Source organism: Mobula birostris, chromosome 31, assembly GCF_030028105.1.
Source record: "Mobula birostris isolate sMobBir1 chromosome 31, sMobBir1.hap1, whole genome shotgun sequence".
Lineage (NCBI taxonomy): Eukaryota > Metazoa > Chordata > Chondrichthyes > Myliobatiformes > Myliobatidae > Mobula > Mobula birostris.
In genome coordinates, this window is record NC_092400.1 from 7,212,728 (window position 1) to 7,233,001 (window position 20,274).

Below are 20,274 nucleotides of genomic sequence, written 5' to 3' on the forward strand. Positions count from 1 at the left end.
GCCGATGGGATATTAATATGTGAATGCAGAATTTGGAAAAACAATTATTCACATTCCAGATCATGCTGGCCTTGTTAGATGTCTAAGAAAAGTATGTTTGTCTTTAGCAACAGGCGCATGCTTTGGATTTCCAGCATCTGCAGATATTTTCATATTTGTCTTCTTGATTGGTGCAGCAATCTTATATTTATAGTGAGACTAATTAGAGCTGTCGTCAGGAAGCATTCATTAATACAAAGTGAAGTGAACATCTGGAAAGCTGCTGAGTTTGGGTAAATGCGGAGTTTATTGTTTTTGTTAGGTGTGGCAATTGAGGTTTGGCGAGCAAGGATAATGGATGAAGCTGAGACATCGAGCATCAATATGATAACTGGAATTGAAGAATTAGTCTGAACAACTTACTTGTGGTCCCATCTTCTCCTGGAGGTACTTCGAAGGATAACAAGTTAAGTTTGAGAATATAGCATTGGGACTCACTGCACACTTCTCCTTCAGTTCTTGTCACAGGATTAAACCTGACCTGAAGTCGATTAACATGTGATAAGAGGATGCATATGATCCCCACTGGATTTCAACTGTTAGTGGGAAATATGAAGCTGACATTTGAAAGGCCAAAGAACATTAATATTCTGACATCTGGAGAGAACTAATAGCAGTGGGAAAAATGATAAATAAGACGTAATCTTGGCATTTGGATAATCTGCACAAATCGCTTAAATGTCAGTTTAATGATTTACATCATAATTTGAGTCCCTTCTTTACGTTAACATCTACAGCTGTCTATTTTGGTGTTTTGTGCTGAGTAATATGTTGCTGAATTTATATAAGGATTGATCAGAAGGTAACTGCTTAAGTATTCTGTGCAATTTAGAAATTATTGTGTGTGGTATTAGCATCCAAAGTTTCAATGTATCTGAATGAAGCTGCTTTGCTAATGGAGACATTAGCCATAAACTGAACAACACACAGTTCTGTGGTCAGACTGCATAAGCATTGAAGTAATAAAGTACAATTTCTCACAATAAGTTTCTTCTGCTTCATGTAGTCTTGCTGATCCATGATCCTTTATGATATTGCTGGCCTTTTTCTTTACATAGGCATCAAGGATATGATGAAGGAACACACACAAAATGCCGGAGGAACTCAGCAGGTCAGGCAGCATCTATGGAAAGTATAAACAGTCGATGTTTCAGGCAATGAAGGGCCTTGAGCTGAAGCATCGACTGCATGACGACTGCTAGTGCGCATGCGCCAGTCGTGCATGCAGCCTGGTACAACTGTTCCGATCTATTCTTACTTTCTTCTTACTTTTTAATTTACGTTATTTTTTGTATTTTTTTTCTCACGGTAACACGTCGAAGCTGCACCCTCTCTAACATGCTGGTAGAGAGTTTTATTTGGGTTTTCTTTAGCACTGGAAATGGTTACATCCTGACACGCGGGACAGAAGCAAGGTCGCATTGTGTACTCCACGGACCAGCAAAGACCGGCCGGCTTAGCGAACAGAGCGGTGGACACTCCTGCTGAAATCCGGAGGAAAACACACAGAGAGGGATCACAGGGCTGAGGAAAGAGGACCGGGTCGTGACAACAGAGACTTTTGGAGAAGAGGAGTTCGGTGGGTAATACCGTTCCGGCTGACTGGAAGTGCACCGAGAGCAGTAAGCGTAAAGGAGTTGAGTGCTTACTGTTCTGGCTAACAACAGATGCTGCAATCCGGGGTATATTACGATCGAGGAACGTGTTTGCAGACTGGATATTGAACTTTTTACTGTTGGACTTCGGCCACATTCCACCGTGACACGACACTTGGCGGCACGGGAGGTCGTTCCTGCCTATGGCCATCGAACGTGCAGCTCCTCCTGTGGAAGGTCAGACACCCTGAACCAATAGACTGGTCCTGAACTTATTTTCCATCTGGCATAGTTTGCATTTTGGAGTTTGATTGTTGGGGTTTTTTGTATTGCTATACTTACGCTCTGTTCTTGGTTGGTGCGGCTGTAACGAAACCAAGTTTCCCTCGGGATTAATAAAGTATACCTATCTATTTACCTTTACTCTTTTCCATAGATGCTGCTTGATCTGCTGAGGTCCTCCAGCATTTTGTGTGCGTTGCTGTGGATCTCCAGCATCTACTGATTTTCTCATGTAAATGCTAAAGCAGCCATGGATGCCTGTTGCACTCCCATCAGGGAAGGGCCTACGTAGCATCTACGCCAGGACCACCAGACAGTTATTTTCTGCAACCCATCAGGCTGATCAACACCTCCACCCATTAACCCACCCCACCACCACTGTATTTCCTGTCAGAGTTACAGATACTCCTGTACCTTGCATTAGTTAATGTACATCCCATCAGTCTATCTATATAAGCCAATCTTATGTACTGTACTTACTGTATACTTATTCTGTTTTTATACTGTGTTCTTCATGCTTATTGTGTATTTTATGCTGTATGGAATCTGGAGTAATGATTATTTTATTCTGTTTTACGTCTGTGTATTGACTAATGACAATGAACTGTTTTGACTCTCGAATGTTGAGACTCCAGTGTGCGCTGGAGAGTCGCCGCAGCCTACGGTGTTAAGCGAGATTAGTTCAGGTGTATATGAAAGGTTTGTGATTCCTTTTAAAGGAGGGCATCCTGTCAACCTTCACTACTTCCTTCACTCGGCGAATCCCACCACAGGTTGTGGAACATTTACAGCGTACAAAATGCACATCACGTTTTCCATGCAACAGTCGTGGGTGAACTTCGAAGTCAATGAGCTTAATTGCCTACCCCCGGAGAGGCTTTCTTTTCATTATCCAAGCTTAATGCGCATCAGCATCAATTTCTGAAAGATTCTATCCTGGTTCATTGCACAATATTCCAGTTCCTCTCCTGAGCTTAGCTAAACACCATAAGACTTACCATAAACCAATTACTCCAGTCACTGCACAAAAAGTTCAGCTTAAGGAGAATTATGAAGACGGTTTGGCACTTAACTGGAGATACTACAGAACAATAAATTGTCTAACTTTGGTTGGAATCTGCATTTGAAATTCTGCTCCAGACAATACTGTGAATAACATACAGGTAAAGCACAGCTTTTAGACCACTGAAGGACCATCAACGGATGTCATTTACCTTCTCCGATGCCTTTTGTCTTCTTTTCTTTTCCTCTTTGGACTTTTTGAGCTGCAGGAAAGAGAAGGTTGTTTTATGTACTTTTTAACAGGCCATAGGTAGGCCTGAAAATATGACAAGCCAGCAGTTATTAAATTTCTCTTTTAAAATTCTCTCCTACCTGTGCCGTCGTTTCTTTGTGGAGGCAGCTTCTGACCTATGCATAACACAAATTTGATTGAATGTGAGAGGGGACCAGCGCTTTGCATTTGTACACAGTAACTTTCCAATTTTTCCTCTGAAGATACATGTAAATGAGACAATTACATCTGATTAGCAGCAATCTTAATGAAAGGAGTCCACTCACTGCATTAAGCATCAAGATTTTCATTGATTTGAAATTAATTAAAAGAGGAGCTTAAATAAAGACAAGTATTTTGAGGGATGTTAAAATAGAACATCATTGTGCTGTCATAGCAAATCAAAGAGTTCTGGCAAATTTTGATGGTATTTAACTCGAATTGGGTTTTTATTATTTCCTGATGCCTTTTCACTTGTGAATGTTCTTCTAATGTGGAGGACAATGGATCTGAGAAATATGGTCAGTGATCGGCTCCTAAAGGTTAAGTATCCCAGTCTAATTCCTTGGTGTAATTCAGCCATTTCTCCTGAGATCTTGAATACAGTTTTGACAAATGTTTATACAGATAAAAGAGGCCATCCTGTCTCATCACAGCATCCAGCTGCTTCTCGACAAAGACAAGGGTTTGTGCAACTATTTCAAATATCTGACACTCTCTGAGGCATCAGGACTGTCACAGAGGTGGCTGAGCGAGCCTCCAGATGGCTGTGGGTCAAGAGGTGTGACCAGTGAACCAATGCTACTGAGTTGCCCGGGCGAGGATTACTGATGTTGAAAGACCCAAAATACCCGATGACCAGGTTACATCACTGATGATGCGTGCCAGCTCATCCTGGGATGCATCTCAGCATCATGTCCTGTCATTATTCTCAGGATGTCTTTTTAATCTGTTTACACCTGAGGCTGAAAACAACTTAACTAATTTAGTCAACACAGTTAATGTGTTGGGCCAAGATCATTTGTCAGTCCTGCTGTAAGGTCTCGGCCTGAAACGTCGACTGTTTATTCTTTTCCGCAGATGCTGCCTGACCTGCTGAGTTCCTCCAGCACAGTGGTGGCCAACCTTTTACATTCCACGTGTCAATTTTTTCACGTACGAGTTCTATATTAACATATTTTTACAAGAATTGAATGGGGGTACAAGAGTTGTATGGCGCATCTGAACTCGTGAGTGAAAAAAATTGACGCATGGAATGTAAAAAGTTGGCCATCCCTGCTCCAGCATTTTGTGTGTGTTGCTCTGGATTTCCAAAATCTGCAGATTTTCCCGTGTTTGTAACGAATTTAGATGTCCTTTTGCCAGGATTCTTTGCATTTCATTTGATGACTTTTGCCTATTCAAATCCCTGTTGATGCATCCATTTCGTCGGCTCAGCAAATCCCACGCTCCCTTTGAAATTCACCCCATTGATTTCCTTAGATTGAATTTTTGAGGCAGAGTATCCAGTCCAGTCCTGTCCTGAAGAAAGATCTGAAACGTTGACTGTTTATTAATTTCCATAGATGCTGCCTGACCTTCTGAGTTCCTCCAGCTGTATGCATGTGTGTTGCTTTGGATTTCCAGCATTTGTAGACATTCTCGTGTTTATATTTTTATGCATTTTATGTTACTGTTTTGTCCTTTAAGCACTGTTGACTGGTAATTAACTTCTGGGAGTTTATATCTCCCCTATAAATTTCTATCTCTTAAATTTAATATTTGGAGAAAATGTTGCCATCTGCCCGAGACAAAGATTAATGTCTCCATTCTCCGTTGGTATTTACAGTGCTCTATCTTCACAAAATATTTAGACTGAATATTAATGCTGTGATATCTAATTGATGATTTTGCTTTACAGTACCATTCCATTTTCTGTGGCATGTCTCTGAATGGGTGCTTTACTATTTTTTAGTTGACTCCCTTTCTAAATGTTGGAAACATTCGGCAGGTCGGGCAGCGGCATTCATTCCTACCTGTTGGATTAGGGTGGTGTAAAGTTTTGCAATGGTACCACCGTCACTGTTTAGCTCAAGTTGGTACAATTTCCAGAAAATCAATGGACAATGGCATAAATTGGACAAAATACATAAAATAGTTGTTCAAACAAAAACATGTTTCTGGGGCCAATGACTACAAAATGGATATTGAGAATGGCTCAAAAGGACATTTGCTTAAAAGCACGATGAAGGTGAGTCTTTGCTTTTTTTTCAAGCTCTTCAGTCTGGGTGCAAATTGCACTCAGAATGGGGCAAGTTTTGCTGAACCGGTTTGATAAATCCGTGTTCTCTTGAACTCATTCCCTTAATCACAAATGTAAATTCCTTCATGATCTGTAGAAGCAGAAATTCATTTTAAAAACAGATTGTGCTTTAAAAGTTTTTCTTGATGTAATTAAGAATGGTAACTGGTACAGTTTGATCGATACAGCTGCATTTGGTTTAAACACAGAAAATACTGAATCTTAATCAGAGCATTCATTTCAAAAAGGTCCAGAATACAAAAGCAAGAATGTAATGCTGAGGTTTTATAAGGAATGAGTCAGACTGCTCTTGGAGCATTGTGAGCAGTTTTGGGCCTCTTATCTAAGAATAGATGTGCTGGCATTGGAGCTGGTCCAGAGGAGGTTCATGAAAATCATTCTGGGAATGAAAGGGTTAATATTTCAGGAGCACTTGATAGCTGTGGGCTTGTACTTGCTAGGGTACAGAAGAATAGGTTGGGTGGGGGGGAGGAATCGCCCTGAAACTTATTGAACATTGAAAGACCTAGATAGTGTGGATATGGAGAGGATGATTCCTGTAGTAGGAGGTGTCTAGGACCAGAAGGCACAGCCTCAGAATAGACGGATATCCATTTAGAACGTACATGAGAAGGAATTTCTTTAGCCAGAGAGTCATGAATCTGTGGAATTCATTGCCTCAGGTGGATGTGGAGGCCAAGTCTTTGGGTGCATTTAAAGCGGAGGTTGATAGGTTCATGATTAGTAAAGGGCATTAAAGGTTACAAGGAGAAGGCAGGAAAATGGATTTGAGAGGGATCATAAATCACCCATGGTGTGGTGCAGCAGACTTAATGGGTTGAATGGCCTTATTCTGCTCCAATGTCTTATGGTAATCTTCTCCGTGGATTGTCACCTTGTCGCGGTGGAGAAGCTTGTGTGGTCCTGTGGTCCTGAGATCCCGAGAGTGATGTCGTTTGGAGCTATGCTCCTGGTAGGGTCACCCATGGCGGTAAGGTCAAGGCTGAGGTTCCTCACAAAGAACAACCCAACCAAGACCTCAATGGTGGAACAGGCGGACGAAGTTACTTCGAACTCAACGGCTGTAAAGGCAGATGAAGGCTGCAACAAATCCATCAGCTCCAATCGTCGTGGTTTCCATGCCATTGGAATCAGTTGGTTGATTTGTGAAGTATCGTGTGCTTCTTGGAGTGCAACATCAAGTATACGTTAAACAAATACACGCACAGGCGTCTTCGCTCTGTAACAGAATGAAGACCATCATCCTCGACCTTGAGGGATAGCCACGACTTATGGTCATGCTATTATAGTGCCAGTGACCTGGACTGAATGTCCATCACTGTCTGTAAGGAGTTTGTATGCTCTCCCCGTGACTGCATGGATTTCCTTCAGGTGCTCTGGTTCCCACATTCCAAAGACTTACTAGTTAGTAGGTTAATTGATTCGATTTTGGTGGGCCAGAATGGCCTGTTACTGTACTGTATCTCTAAGTAAACATTGATTGAACATTGGTTACTGGCGTTGAGAGGCAACAGTGCAAGTAGCTTGGCCACACCAGACCTTGGGACTAACCCTAAATACAAGGAATTGTGACAACCAGCCAGTGTGTGACATCCTAGCTCAGTAATGTTCCGTTTACTTGTGATTAATGTTCATTCTTTTTTTTACCTATTTCTTTTGTGCTTCTTGGAGCTTTTCTTTTTCTTTTTTCTCACAGGGGCAGGACTGTAGGAAGGCGACCTGAAACAGAACAAGGAGAAATCACAACATTATCACAGGGAGCATACAACTGCAGGACAAGTAGGAAAGGAAACATTATCTGCTTTGTTCAGAATAATGCTCCCTTCCTTTGAACAGGGTCTACACTGTTGCATCAATCATCAAATGATGTAGGAAGATCAATTAAATTAACGGAATTCCAAATGTCTTGAACTCCAGAACATGAAATTTCAATGACAGGTCAGTTTTTCTGTTTAAGATACAAAGCAGGTACATTCCAAATTTTCATTTTCTTGACACCTTATTAACTTGTGACTTTCAGCTATCTTTAACCAATATGAGTTAAAAGTTTGAACTTTGGTTCAATACACGACTTAAAGCACTTATCCCCTGATAACCACAAGCCCTGAAGCATCAGGGGTTAACCATTCAGGTTTTTAACTAATCAGCACAAATGACTACAGTTTAGCAATTCCTCGTGTTTACAGTTTAGCAGTACTTTGATTACTTTGAACATATTGATCCAATTACGAAGGAGGCAGGTCAGTGGCTAATTTTCATTAGGATTATGAGAAGAGTTGGCACGTCAGCAAAAGCTCCAGCAAATTTCTGCGCATGTACCATGGAGGACATTCCAACTGGTCACAACATCATCTGGTATGGAGGGGCCACTGCACAGGATCAGAAAAAGCTGCAGAAAGTTGTCAACTCAGTTAGCTTCATCATGGGCTCTAGCCTCTCCATCATTGAGAACTCGTTGTTAAGGCAATGCCTCAAAAAGGTGGCATCCGTCATTAAGGACCTCAACCACCCAGAATGTGCCATTTTCTCATTGCTACCATCAAGGGGGTGGTACAGGAGCCTGAAGACACACACTCAGTGATTCAGCAACAGTATCTTACCTCCGGCATTAGATTTCTCAATGGTCCAGTGATACTAAACCTGAATCTGATTCTGATTCTGATTATATGATGCTATGTGTCTGCAATGTTGCTGCAAGTCAGTTTTGCATATGACAATAAGCTTCACTTTGACTTTCAAGTTTAAGGAGGAACCTTCAGTGGAAGAATGTCACTCTCCAGTTACAGGAGGAAACGCAAATGACCACTCTGTCTCAATGATTCAGTAGCCTGAGACACCTTCTGTGACTAATTTAATAATTGAGACACCTGAGACACCTGAAACATGAGACACCTTCTGTGACTAATTTAATAATTGTTTTAACTGTCTGCCTGATTTTCCTTTTCTGGAGTCCCGTGAGGTCTTTGATCAACAGCGGCACACAGACTGTGGTTCTACACAGTGGTTCATACCTTTTGGGTCTACACACCACTCAAACTGTGGTTCCATTCCCATACCTGGAGCGAGCTGATTGGCCACATTTTTGGTATATCCAGGTTTGGCCTGAAGACAGGTGTCTTTGGGATGCAGCCTTGCGCGGCCTTGCGGAAATGAATTCTCACTGGTGTTGCAAACTATTGTAGCAGGAGCCAGAACATCGAAGACAGTGAGAGTGGCTGTTGGAGGCCTCTGTACTTGGTGTGTTCGTTCGTTCTCGTTCTCTGTCTCTCTCTCTCTCTCTCTCTCTCTCGTGAGTGAGATCTTGCTGACAATTCTTGAGTCGGGGAACTCGAAATAAAGAGCAACGATACAGTTTGTGGATGTTATCATCAGTGCGGATTTGTGATAACATATCCTCTTCGCTGACGATCAACACTAGCACACCTCAGGGGTGTGTGCTTAGCCCAATGCTCTACTCTCTATATACACATGACTGTGTGGCTAGGCATAGCTCAAATTTATACCATCTATAAATTTTCTGATGATACAACCATTGTCGGTAGAATCTCAGGTGGTGATGAGAGGGCGTACAGGAGTGAGATATGCCAACTAGTGGAATGGTGCCACAGCAACAACCTGGCACTCAACGTCAGTAGGATGAATGAGCTGATTCTGGACTTCAGGGAGGGTAAGACAAAGGAACACATACCAATCCTCATAGAGGGATCAGAAGTGGAGAGAGTGAGCAGCTTCAGCTTCCTGGTGTCAAGATCTCTGAGGATCTAACCTGGTCCCAACATATTGATGTAGTCATAAAGAAGGCAAGATAACGGCTAGACTTTATTAGGAATTTGAAGAGATTTGGCATGTCAACAAATACACTCAAAAACTTCTATAGTTGTACTGTGGAGAGCATTCTGACAGGCTGCATCACTGTCTGGTATGGAGGGCTACTGCACAGGACCGAAAGAAGCTGCAGAAGGTTGTAAATCTATTCAGTTCCATTTTGGGTACTAGCCTACAAAGTACCCAGGACATCTTCAGGGAGCGGCGTCTCAGAAAGGCAGCGTCCATTATTAAGGACCTTCAGCACCCAGGACATGCCTTTTCTCACTGTTACCATCAGGTAGGAGGTACAGAAGCCTGAAGGCACACACTCAGCAATTCAGGAACAGTTTCTTCCTCTCTGCCATCTGATTCCTAAATATACATTAAATCTTTGGTCACTACCTCACTTTTTTTTAATATACAGTGTTTCTGTTTTTGCACTTTTTAAAAATCTATCCAATATACTTAATTGCTTTACTCGTTAGCTTGTTTTTTTATTTTATGTATTTTTTTTTCCCTCTCTGCTAGATTTTGTATTGCATTGAACTGCTGCTGCTAAGTTAACAAATTTCACGTCACATACCGGTGGTAATAAAGCTGATTCTGATTCTGATAATATCGAAACAGCGAGTGTTTGTCTCCCCTCATGCTGTGGAAGGAGCGATATCTGTCTCTTCCGTGTGTGTGTGTGTGTGTGTGTGTGTGTATGAGAGAGAGAGAGGGAGAGAGAGTCTGAGACTGACTGTGGGATGTTGAAATATTAGAGTGAAAAGTTAGTTTTTGATGTTTTGTAGACCATGGACTCTCTTTGGGGGCTTTGCTGTTGCTTGCATAGTCGGTGGTGGGAGTGCTGATGCTTTATGCCAGGGTAAGAGGGGGGAGGTTTGATACTGCTTGCTGCTGCTTGTGTGTGGGATGGATGTAGGAGACTATGGAGTTCTTACTTTTTTCTGTCATTCATTCTTTGGGTTTTTTTCTTCTGTTTTGAGGATGTCTGTGGAGAGTAAGACTTTCAGGTTGTATGCTGTTTACGTTATCTGATATTAAATGGAACCATTGACCCATTGTATGCGGCATTAACTGCAGACCGTCTATAATGTTCTGGTTTTATACATTGATCCTAAAATTCCTCCAATTTAACTTGGCAGGAGATTGGCAAAACCCTATGCCAAATCCTGCCGAGTTGAATTGTGGGAATGAAAATATGGCCAGAGGTGGTCTGCATGGTGCAGGCAGTATGGTTTCCTTGGGTGTAGATTGTGTTGTGATGGGGTGTAGACAAAGTTCCAGCAGTGTTGCAGTGAGATATGGTATTGCACAGGGTGATGCCCAGGATACAGACAGCATATGGTGCAGAAGAGTTACGGGAAAGCAGTACACTGGATGTCTCTCCACCTTGCTATGGTTAAGACAATGGATAGACAAAGCGTCAATTCTACAGACAATCCTGCTGCTTACAGTGTTTGGTTAAAAAGCACTGCCTGCAATAGAAACACCCACCGCCTGCGCTTGTGCTCGGATTTCTTCTTCTTTTTCTTCCTTTTTGACGGAGGAGGAGGAGAGTGAGCCGAATCACAAGATCTGCCAAAATAAAATCGGAGATAGCAGGATATAAGCCCAGATTTGCTGCTTCCCAAACAGTCATTTTGATTCCTGACCAAATTTAAAGGCAAGTAGGCTACAGAGTTTCCTTTGGGGAACCACATAGAAAGCCTCTTAAGTGAATTTGACTTCATTATTAAACAGTTCAATTGCCTAGGTATTGTAACAAGTTTGAAATAATGCAACCTCAGATCAACTGATTGGATTGCACATTGGCTCAGCGGGAGATGCTAGAGAGTGGTAGACGACGGTTGTCTCTCTGACAGGAGGCCTGTGAGTTGGGCTGCGTTGCAGCGATCGATGGTGGGTCTGTTGTTTATCATCTATGTTAATGATTTCAGTGACAATGTGGTAAACTGGACCAGCAAATTTGCAGATGACGCCATGATTGGGGATGGGTGGACAGTGAGGAAGACTACCAAAGCTTGCAGCAGGATCTGGACTAGCTGGAAAAATGGCAGATAGTATTTAATGCAGACAAGTGTGATGTGTTGCACTTTGGCAGGACTTTCAAAATGCATGGTCAGGCTCTGAAGTACAGATGTGTAATTCCTTAAAATTGGCATCGATAATTAAGAGAAGTTTTAGTACATTGCCTTTTAGTACATCGCTAATTTAACAAATATCATGACACATGCTGGTGATAATAATCCTGATTCTGATTCTAAATCAGGACATTAACTACGGGAGTTGAGATGTTATGCTGAAATTGTACAGGATGTTGGTAAAGCTGAATTTAGAGTGCTGTGTGCCGTTCTGGTCATCTGCCAGGAGGAAAGATATCAACCTCTGCTATAACGAGAGAAAGGTTTTCAGCTCCTCATCACCCTGTCTTGGCAGTATGTCATTGTTCCCTCACCACTGTTGGTTCTGCTGTTGGTTCTTATCTTATGGAGAGAGGACCATCACTAAACGGACTGTGGCAGCTCAGGAAGGCAGCGCACCATCATCTTCCCAGTGGGCAAGATGCTGAGCATACCAACACAGCCCACATCCTGCAAAATGGGTACGGCATCCATCATTAAGGACTCCCATCTTCCAATACGTGCCCCCCTCTCAATGAAACCATCAGGGAGGAGGTATAGGAGTCTGACGACACACAGTCAACATTTCAGGAACAGCTTTTTCCCTACTGCCTTCAGATTTCTGAATGGACAATGAACCCAAGAACACGACCTCAGGATTTTCCCTCTTTTTTAATTTAACTACTTATTTAATTTAATTTTATTATATATACTTATTGTAATTTATAGTTTTTTTATTCTTGTGTATTGCAATCTGCTGTTGCTGCAAAACAACACATTTCATGACATATGTCAGTGACATTAAACCTGATTCTGATATGACTGTTGGCATAAAACAGAACACAGGGTTTGGTTGCATTCCTTATTTATATTAAGGTGATAAGGAAAATATAACTAAGAAATGTTGACAGCACAAGTTGTATGCCATCAGGACAATTCCAAGAATAGATTCTGCCTGTGGCTTATGAAGAAAAGCACATAAAGAACACATTCCATCGTGATAATAGGCACCTGCAAAATGTCAAAAACTGCAGAACAGAAAATGACCATCTAATTAAACAATCAGGCAGATATAAAGTGAGCTGGAGATTAGCCTGATTGCTTCTGCTCCAAACCAAACCCAAATTAATTCTCCAGTACTCATTTAAAAGAGCAATCCTAGGAGGTCAGACCCAAGGAAATGAAAGAAAAATGGTCTGGTCAGAAGCTGACGCCTCCCAGCAGGACAGTTATCCATATATTTCTAAGACTCGCTTGAAGCACTGAATTGTGCGACCTTTGGAAGAGGTCATTTAATTGACATAGAATTATAGCCTGCAAAATAGCTCATCAAATGCAACATGTGGTGTGGTGTGCAGTGTGTGGTACCGTGGTGTGTAGGGTGTTCTGCCGTGTGCAGTGTGGGTGTGTATTGCGGAGTATGCAGTGTTCATTGTGTGGTGTTTAGTATGTGATGCTCTGTGTGGTGTGGTGTGCAGTGTATAGTATGCAGAATGCAGCATAAACAGAGTAGATCGCAGGCTTCTACTCCCATCAGGGAGTCCCTATTCTTGTACCATGTGTCACTCCAGCACATTACAATCAGCTTGACTGGAGTTCTACTTTTGAAGTACCATATCTGTGAATGGTAAGAGTAAGTGCAGCAGTAAAACTTGTCTTTGGTCACCGAGACTCAACTCGTGCGCAAGTACTGGTGATCAGGAACAGCATACTTACAACAAAACACTCTGTGGAGATAGGCGTTGGTGGTGTGTCTGTTTGAGGTCCTGATCCTGATCCTGATCCAGATTCTAACCCAGATCTGGGCCGTACCCTCCAAATATCCGGATCTGCCTCTTGGTTTTTTTGCACTACCTTACTTTCCATTTGTCTATTTTCTATTTATGATTTATAATTTAAATTTTTAATATTTACTAATTTTTACTATTTTTAATATTTAATATTTGTAATCCAGGGAGTGAGAAGCGCAGAATCAAATATCGCTGTGATGATTGTACGTTCTAGTATTGATTGTTTGGCGACAATAAGGTATAAAGTATAAAGTAATCTCAAATGCATTTCATGAGTTAGATTTACCTCATAATATGTGCTAGAAACTTGAGCTTGTGCACATGGTTATTTTTCAGTGCACAAACACAAACGTGCTTCTGTGTCAGAGCACAATAACAGTGAACAAAACCGGAAGGTGGTACTTATCATGTTAAGCAGTATCTGTGGAAAAAAGAACAGGGTTAGTCCTTTACCCAAGCTAGCAAAGAGAGAAAACCAAGTTAGTTTTAAATTTCGATTCCAGTTCTGATGAAAGGTGTTTGATCTGAAATCTTAACTCTGTTTCTCTTTCCACAGATGTTTGGAGGTTTCCAATTTCAGATTTGCAGTATCTGCAGTGTTTCTGATTTTCCGGTCACGTTGATATTGGTTGAGTTGCAATCCTTCAGAGCTGTGATTGGGTCCTTCCTGCTGCTGTTTGTATGGATGAGCTGAGTTCCCCAGAGAATCTCTCAGAGAGAACACCATCCTTCCCTGCTCAGTAAACATGTAAATCATGCTTAGAAATTAATCCACGTGGTTCTTAAACTCACCTGTTATTGGGCATCCTCTGCCTAGCCAGATTTTAATACATTACTTACCAAGGCAGTTCCCCAGGACCAAGTCTGATGTAATTCCTGTTGCTGGGGTGATAAAGACAAGGTTACTCTGATACCCTCCCCACAAAGCAAGATGACACCAGTGAACCACGATGATACTCTGTGGGCTACGTACAATAGTTCTAAATATACCTCTTTTGAATTACTCCCACTGCAATCTGCTGCGTGTAATTTCCCTTTAAGCAATATACTTCTAAATTGACTTGATGAACTATGGAGTTCATGATCTTCTGAAGGGCTTGGCGGACTTAACTCCCGAGCAAGCAGGTATGGCACCTTTAAGTGGTCGATGGTTCATTGCAGTGGCTAGAAGTGAGGCAGGAAGGGAGGGGGGGACTCCAAAACAAAGGAATGAGGCCTTCTCTACCCAGCATTCCCACCACTGCCTGTAAGAAGTTTGTATGTTCTCCCAGTGACCATGTGGGTTTCCTCTGGGTGCTCCAGTTTCCTCCCACAGTCCAAAAGACATACTGGTTGGTAGGTTCATTGGTCCGGAGATCCAATTAATTGGACTATGGCATAAGAACGTAAGAAAAAGGAGCTGGAGTCGGCCATCTGGCCTGTCGAGCCTGCTCCGCCATTCAACAAGATAATAGCTGATCTGGCCATGGACTAATCTCCACCTACATGCCTATTCCACATAATCTTTAATTATCCTTCTATGCAAAACTCTGTCCAACCTTGTCAAATATATTTACTGAGGTAGCCACCACTGCTTCATTGGGCAGAGAATTGCACAGATTCACCACTCTCTGGGAAAAGCAGTTCCTCCTCATCTTCATCCTAAATCTAAATCTAAATCTACCCCCCCACCCCCGAATCCTAAGGCTATGTTCTCAATATGGCCTCAATACCTGCTTGTGTCATTGGTTTCTTGACTTCCTCACTTACAGACCCCAGTCAGTTTGGATTGGCAACAACATCTCCACCACAATTTCCATCAGCACAGGAGCACCACAAGGCTGTGTGCTTTGACTCCTGCTCTGTTCGCTTTACACTACGACTGTGTGGCTAAGCACAGCTCCAATGCTGTATTCAAGTTTGCTGACCACACCACTGTCCTAGGCCAAATCAAAGGTGGTTATGAATAAGCATATAGGAGGGAGATTGAAAATTTGGCTGAGTGGTGCCACAACAACTCTTACCAATGTCAGCAAGACCAAGGAGCTGATTTTTGATGTCTGGAGGAGGAAACCTGGAATCCGTGAGCCAGTCCTCACTGGGGAGTCAGAGGTGGAGAGGATCAGCAACTTTGAATTCCTTGACGTTATCATTTCAAAGGATCTGCCCTGGGACCAGCATGTAAGTGCAATTATGAAGCAAGCAACACAGCACTTCTTCTTCCTTAGGAATTTGAGAAGATGTTATATGGTATTTAATACTTCAACAAACTTGTATAAATGTGTGGAGGACAGTATATTGACTGGCTGCATCACAGCCTGGTATGGACACAATGATGCCCTTGAATAGAAAATCCTACAAAAGGTTCTCGATATGGCCAGTCCATCATGGATAAAGCCCTCCGTAACACTGAGCACATCTACACAGAGTATTGGGACACAAAAGCAGCATCCATCATCAGGGACCCCCACCACCCAGGCCATGATTTCTTCTCGCTGCTACCATCAGGAAGAAGGCACTGGAGCCTGAGGATTCACACCACCAGATTCAGGAACAGTTATTACCCTTCAATCACCAGGCTCCTGAACCAGAGGGGATAACTTAACTTGCTCCATCACTAAACTGTTCCCACAACATGTGGTCTCATTTTCAAGGACTCATCATTTCATGTTCTCGACATTTATTGCTTATATATTTATTTATTATTGTTATTTCTTCTTTTTGTAGTTGCACTGTTTATTGGCTTCTGAACACTAGTTATACATCCAGTTGGCACAGTCTTTCATTGATTCTATTATGGTTATTGAGTATGCCTGCAGGAAAATGAATCTCAGGGTTGTATATGGTGACATATGTTCTTAGATGTGTACATATCAAAGCACCTCTGCATAGCAGGAGGTCCAGGAGCAACACAGGAACAATGGGTCAAAATGTCTCTGTAACTGTGGACATTGTAAGGAATGATACTAAAGAGGCATCATCATTTGCGCAACATGGTAGTCAAGCAGTTAGTGTAACTCTAGTGACCCAGGTTCGATTCCTGCCACTGTTTGTGAGGAGTTTCTACATTCTCCCCATGACCAGATGGGTGTCCTCTCACATTCTAAAGACATAGGTTAATTGGTCACGTGGATGTAACAGGGAGGAGTGAGCTCACTGGGGCAGAAAGCCCAGTTAGTATGCTGTATCTCTAATACTAGGTCTACCAATTATTTCTTACTGGCACCTCAATTCTAAAGGCAACTCTCCAGTTCAATATCCATGGGAAAAGGGCTCACTTTTTAAACTCAGCGGTCCCCAACCATCGGGCTGCAGACCGATACCAGGCTGCAAAGCATGTGCTACCGGGCCGCGAGGAAACGATACGAGTCAGCTGCACCTTTCCTCATTCCCTGTCACGCATTGTTGAACTTGAACATAGGGTTGCCAACTGTCCCGTATTTGCTGGGACATCCCGTATATTGGGCTAAATTGGTCTGTCCCATACGGGACCGCCCTTGTCCCGTATTTCCCCCGCTAAGGTAGAGCGTTCCTATGAAACCTTTCGTGCGGAAATGGCGTAAAGCGAAGAAGCAATTACCATTAATTTATATGGGAAAAATTTTTGAGCATTCCCAGACCCAAAAAATTACCTACCAAATAACACATAAGACCTAAAATAACTCTAACATATAGTAAAAGCATGAATGATATATGATAAATACACAGCCTATATAAAGTAGAAATAATGTATGTACAGCGTAGTCAGGAAGATTAAGCCAAAACCGATTTGTGGAAAAAAAAATCGGCACGTACACGCATGCGCACGTCATGCATGCGTACGTCACGGATGCACACACACGTGCCCACGCAAGGCTTCATGGTCATGGTAGTCTTTTTCAGGGTAAACACAATAGACAATAGGTGCAGGAGTAGGCCATTCGGCCCTTCGAGCCAGCACCGCCGTTCACTGTGATCATGGCTGATCATCCACAATCAGTACCCCGTTCCTGCCTTCTCCCCATATCTCTTGACTCCGCTATCATTAAGAGCTCAAGTGTCCTGTCAACACACACAAAAGTTGCTGGTGAACACAGCAGGCCAGGCAAGCATCTATAGGAAGAGGTACAGTCGATGTTTCGGGCCGGGACCCTTCATCAGGATTTGACTGCTACTTTTGTCCCTTATTTGGGAGTGAGAAATTTGGCAACCCTAACTGTAAAAGACATGTTGAGGTGAGTTTAACCCTACTTGGACATCCACCCCGCCCCGCAACCCCCCCCCCCACACCCCCACCCCCAGTCGGCTGGTCTGCAAGAATATTGTCAATATTAAAATGGTCCACAGTGCAGAAAAGATTGGGGACCCCTGATTTAACTGTTCCATGCATCAATTTAACACCTCATCTCAAAGGCATCCATTAGTCTTGCGAGACCATGGATCTGCACCTGGAAAGTCTTCACTCTCCAGGGCGCAGGCCTGGGCAAGGTTGTATGGAACATTCTGATGGGGGAAGAAATTGACACCTTGACATTTTAACCATGTTTACATGCTTTAATGCATTGAGTTACTGCCACATGATTGGCTGCTTAGATATTTGCATTAACAAGCAGGTGTTCCTAATAAAGTGGCCACTGAGTGTACGGTACAACCCCAGCGAATCAGCTGTGCAGTCATTCTCTTCTTAAAAACCTTTGCTCAACACATACACTTCCATGCCACATACACCTCCTTGCTTTCAACAAACTGTTGAGGACAGGGTTTGAATGCTTCCTGACATTATTCGATGTAAAATCTCAACTGAAAAGATGTTGCGTCATCATCATTTTTGGCAATAATATTTAAAATCTAAACTTAAGTATTACGCAATTTTACACCAGAATTCGAACAGATATTTCTGAAGTCTTAATGTTGGAACTAATGAATCAAAGGAACACAACGTTAAATATTTCTTCAACCATTTACAGTTTAGATATACTGCAAGTTACTATATCTGCACAAGTTTGATTCTCATCCAATGAATGTCTGGATTAATGGATGGATATTTAATTCACCACAACATATTAGCAGACCCAGTGTCTGAGCAATTTTTTAAAATGGACTGATAAAATGGCAGCATGTCATTGAAAAGCTTGTTTATATTGTTTATATATAAACCTATGATTTAATACATTGAATTATGGAAATCATGAGGAGATCAAGAGTGGAAATAAGAATAGGATGTTTTAATGTTGATTGCTGTATTGAATTGATGGTACAGGAACAGCCTGCCCCATTATATATCTGAGATTTTCAAACAAAATGCATGCAAACTCAGGGAATAACTTATTTTTAAATTCATTTACAGGATGAGAAGGTTGCTGACAAAGGCTGTATTTATTTTCCCATCTCTAATTGTCCTTGAGAAACAATTTGTGCTCTGACTGCAGTGTTAAGGCATTTCAGGGCCCTGAACAAGCATTGATGTAAGGAAGGTGATATTTTTTTCCCGTCAGGGCAGCTCATGTCATCGAGGGGATGAAATCTTGTGATGGGAGACTGATTGCATGAGAAGACTGAAGAAATCAATGTTATTCTCCTGGGAGCCGGGACGAGGAAATTTGTGGCGGTGTTCTAAACAGCAACGCTTTACTAAGAGTGAAAAAAGGAATGGAGGATTTCTGTGTTGGAGGATACAGTCTTACAGAGAATGGCAAGGGGAATTTATGTTTTGTAACTTCAAAACATTAAACTAATTCAAGGAAGATACAGGACTCTGAAGTGCATGTGTAACTTTCTCTTTACTTTAAGGGAGGTGCGTGTGTACCATGTGGTCATGTACGCAATTAACGTATTCTTACATATAATTCTAAATTAATTATTTAAACAAGAAGAATGTTTAATCAACCAATATACACAAGATTACTCAAATATTATTGAAATATTCAATACACAACAGGAACTCAAGCACTTAATGTTGTTATAGTGTGCCAGGAAGGCCTACAGATTGAAAATATGCTTAAGCATAGAATATAGACCATAGAGCAGGCCCTTTGGTTGACAATGTTATGCCAAACCAACTATGAGGGGAGATTGATAAATTCATAGCCTAACGTAGAAGGAGTCAATTTTAGAAAACCTAGCACATTTACTTTTCCTACAATTAGACACAGTCCAGTGGTCGTGGAGCACACAGATCCCTTCTTTGTAGAAGTGGCCCACAGCAGGGGTGATTGATAAGTTCATGGCCTAATGTAGATGGAGTCAAAGAAAACCTAGCACATTTACTTTTCCTACATTTACACACTTAGTCCGGCGGTCATGGAGCATACGGATCCCTTCTTTGTAGAAGTCGGCGTCTTGGACCTCCAGAAAGTGGTCCACAGCAGGGGTGATTGATAAGTTCACGGCCTAAAGTAGAAGGAGATGAGGAGAAACTTCAAACTTTCTGCATAGGCACTGAAAGAGTTGAAATGTGCGTGCATATGATGAGAGCTGTATAACTCATCGCCTTCTACTTTAGGCCACAAACTTATCAATCACCCCTGCTGTGGACCACCTCCACAAAGAAGGGATCCGTATGCTCCTCGACCGCTGGACTAAGTATGTAAATGTAGGAAAAATAAATGTGCTAGGTTTTCTAAAGTTGACTCCCTGTACCTTAGGCCACAAACTTATCAATCACCCCTTGTAAACTACTAATCAAATGGCTAACTAAACCAACTCCTTCAGCCTGCACATGTCCATAATCCTCCATTTCTTTCACATTCATGTGCCTATCTAAATGTCTCTTAAAAATCCCTAAAGTACCTGCTTCCACCACCACCCCAGGCAGCACATTCCAGGCATCCACCACCCTCTGTGTAAAGAAAAACTGCCTCTAACATCTCCTTTGAGCTTATCTCCTCTCATTTTAAGTGCATGGCCTCTGATATTAGACATTTCAACCATGGCAGATACTGTCTATCTACCTTGTCTATGCCTTTCTTCAGCAGATCTCTCTCAGATCTCCACTCAGCTCTAGATATGTTGGAATGTCCCCTTTTCAACTTACTGTGATTATTATTGGGAAAATAGGGCAGGAATATCATTTTTCTGTCAATAAGTTATAATGTAGGAATTA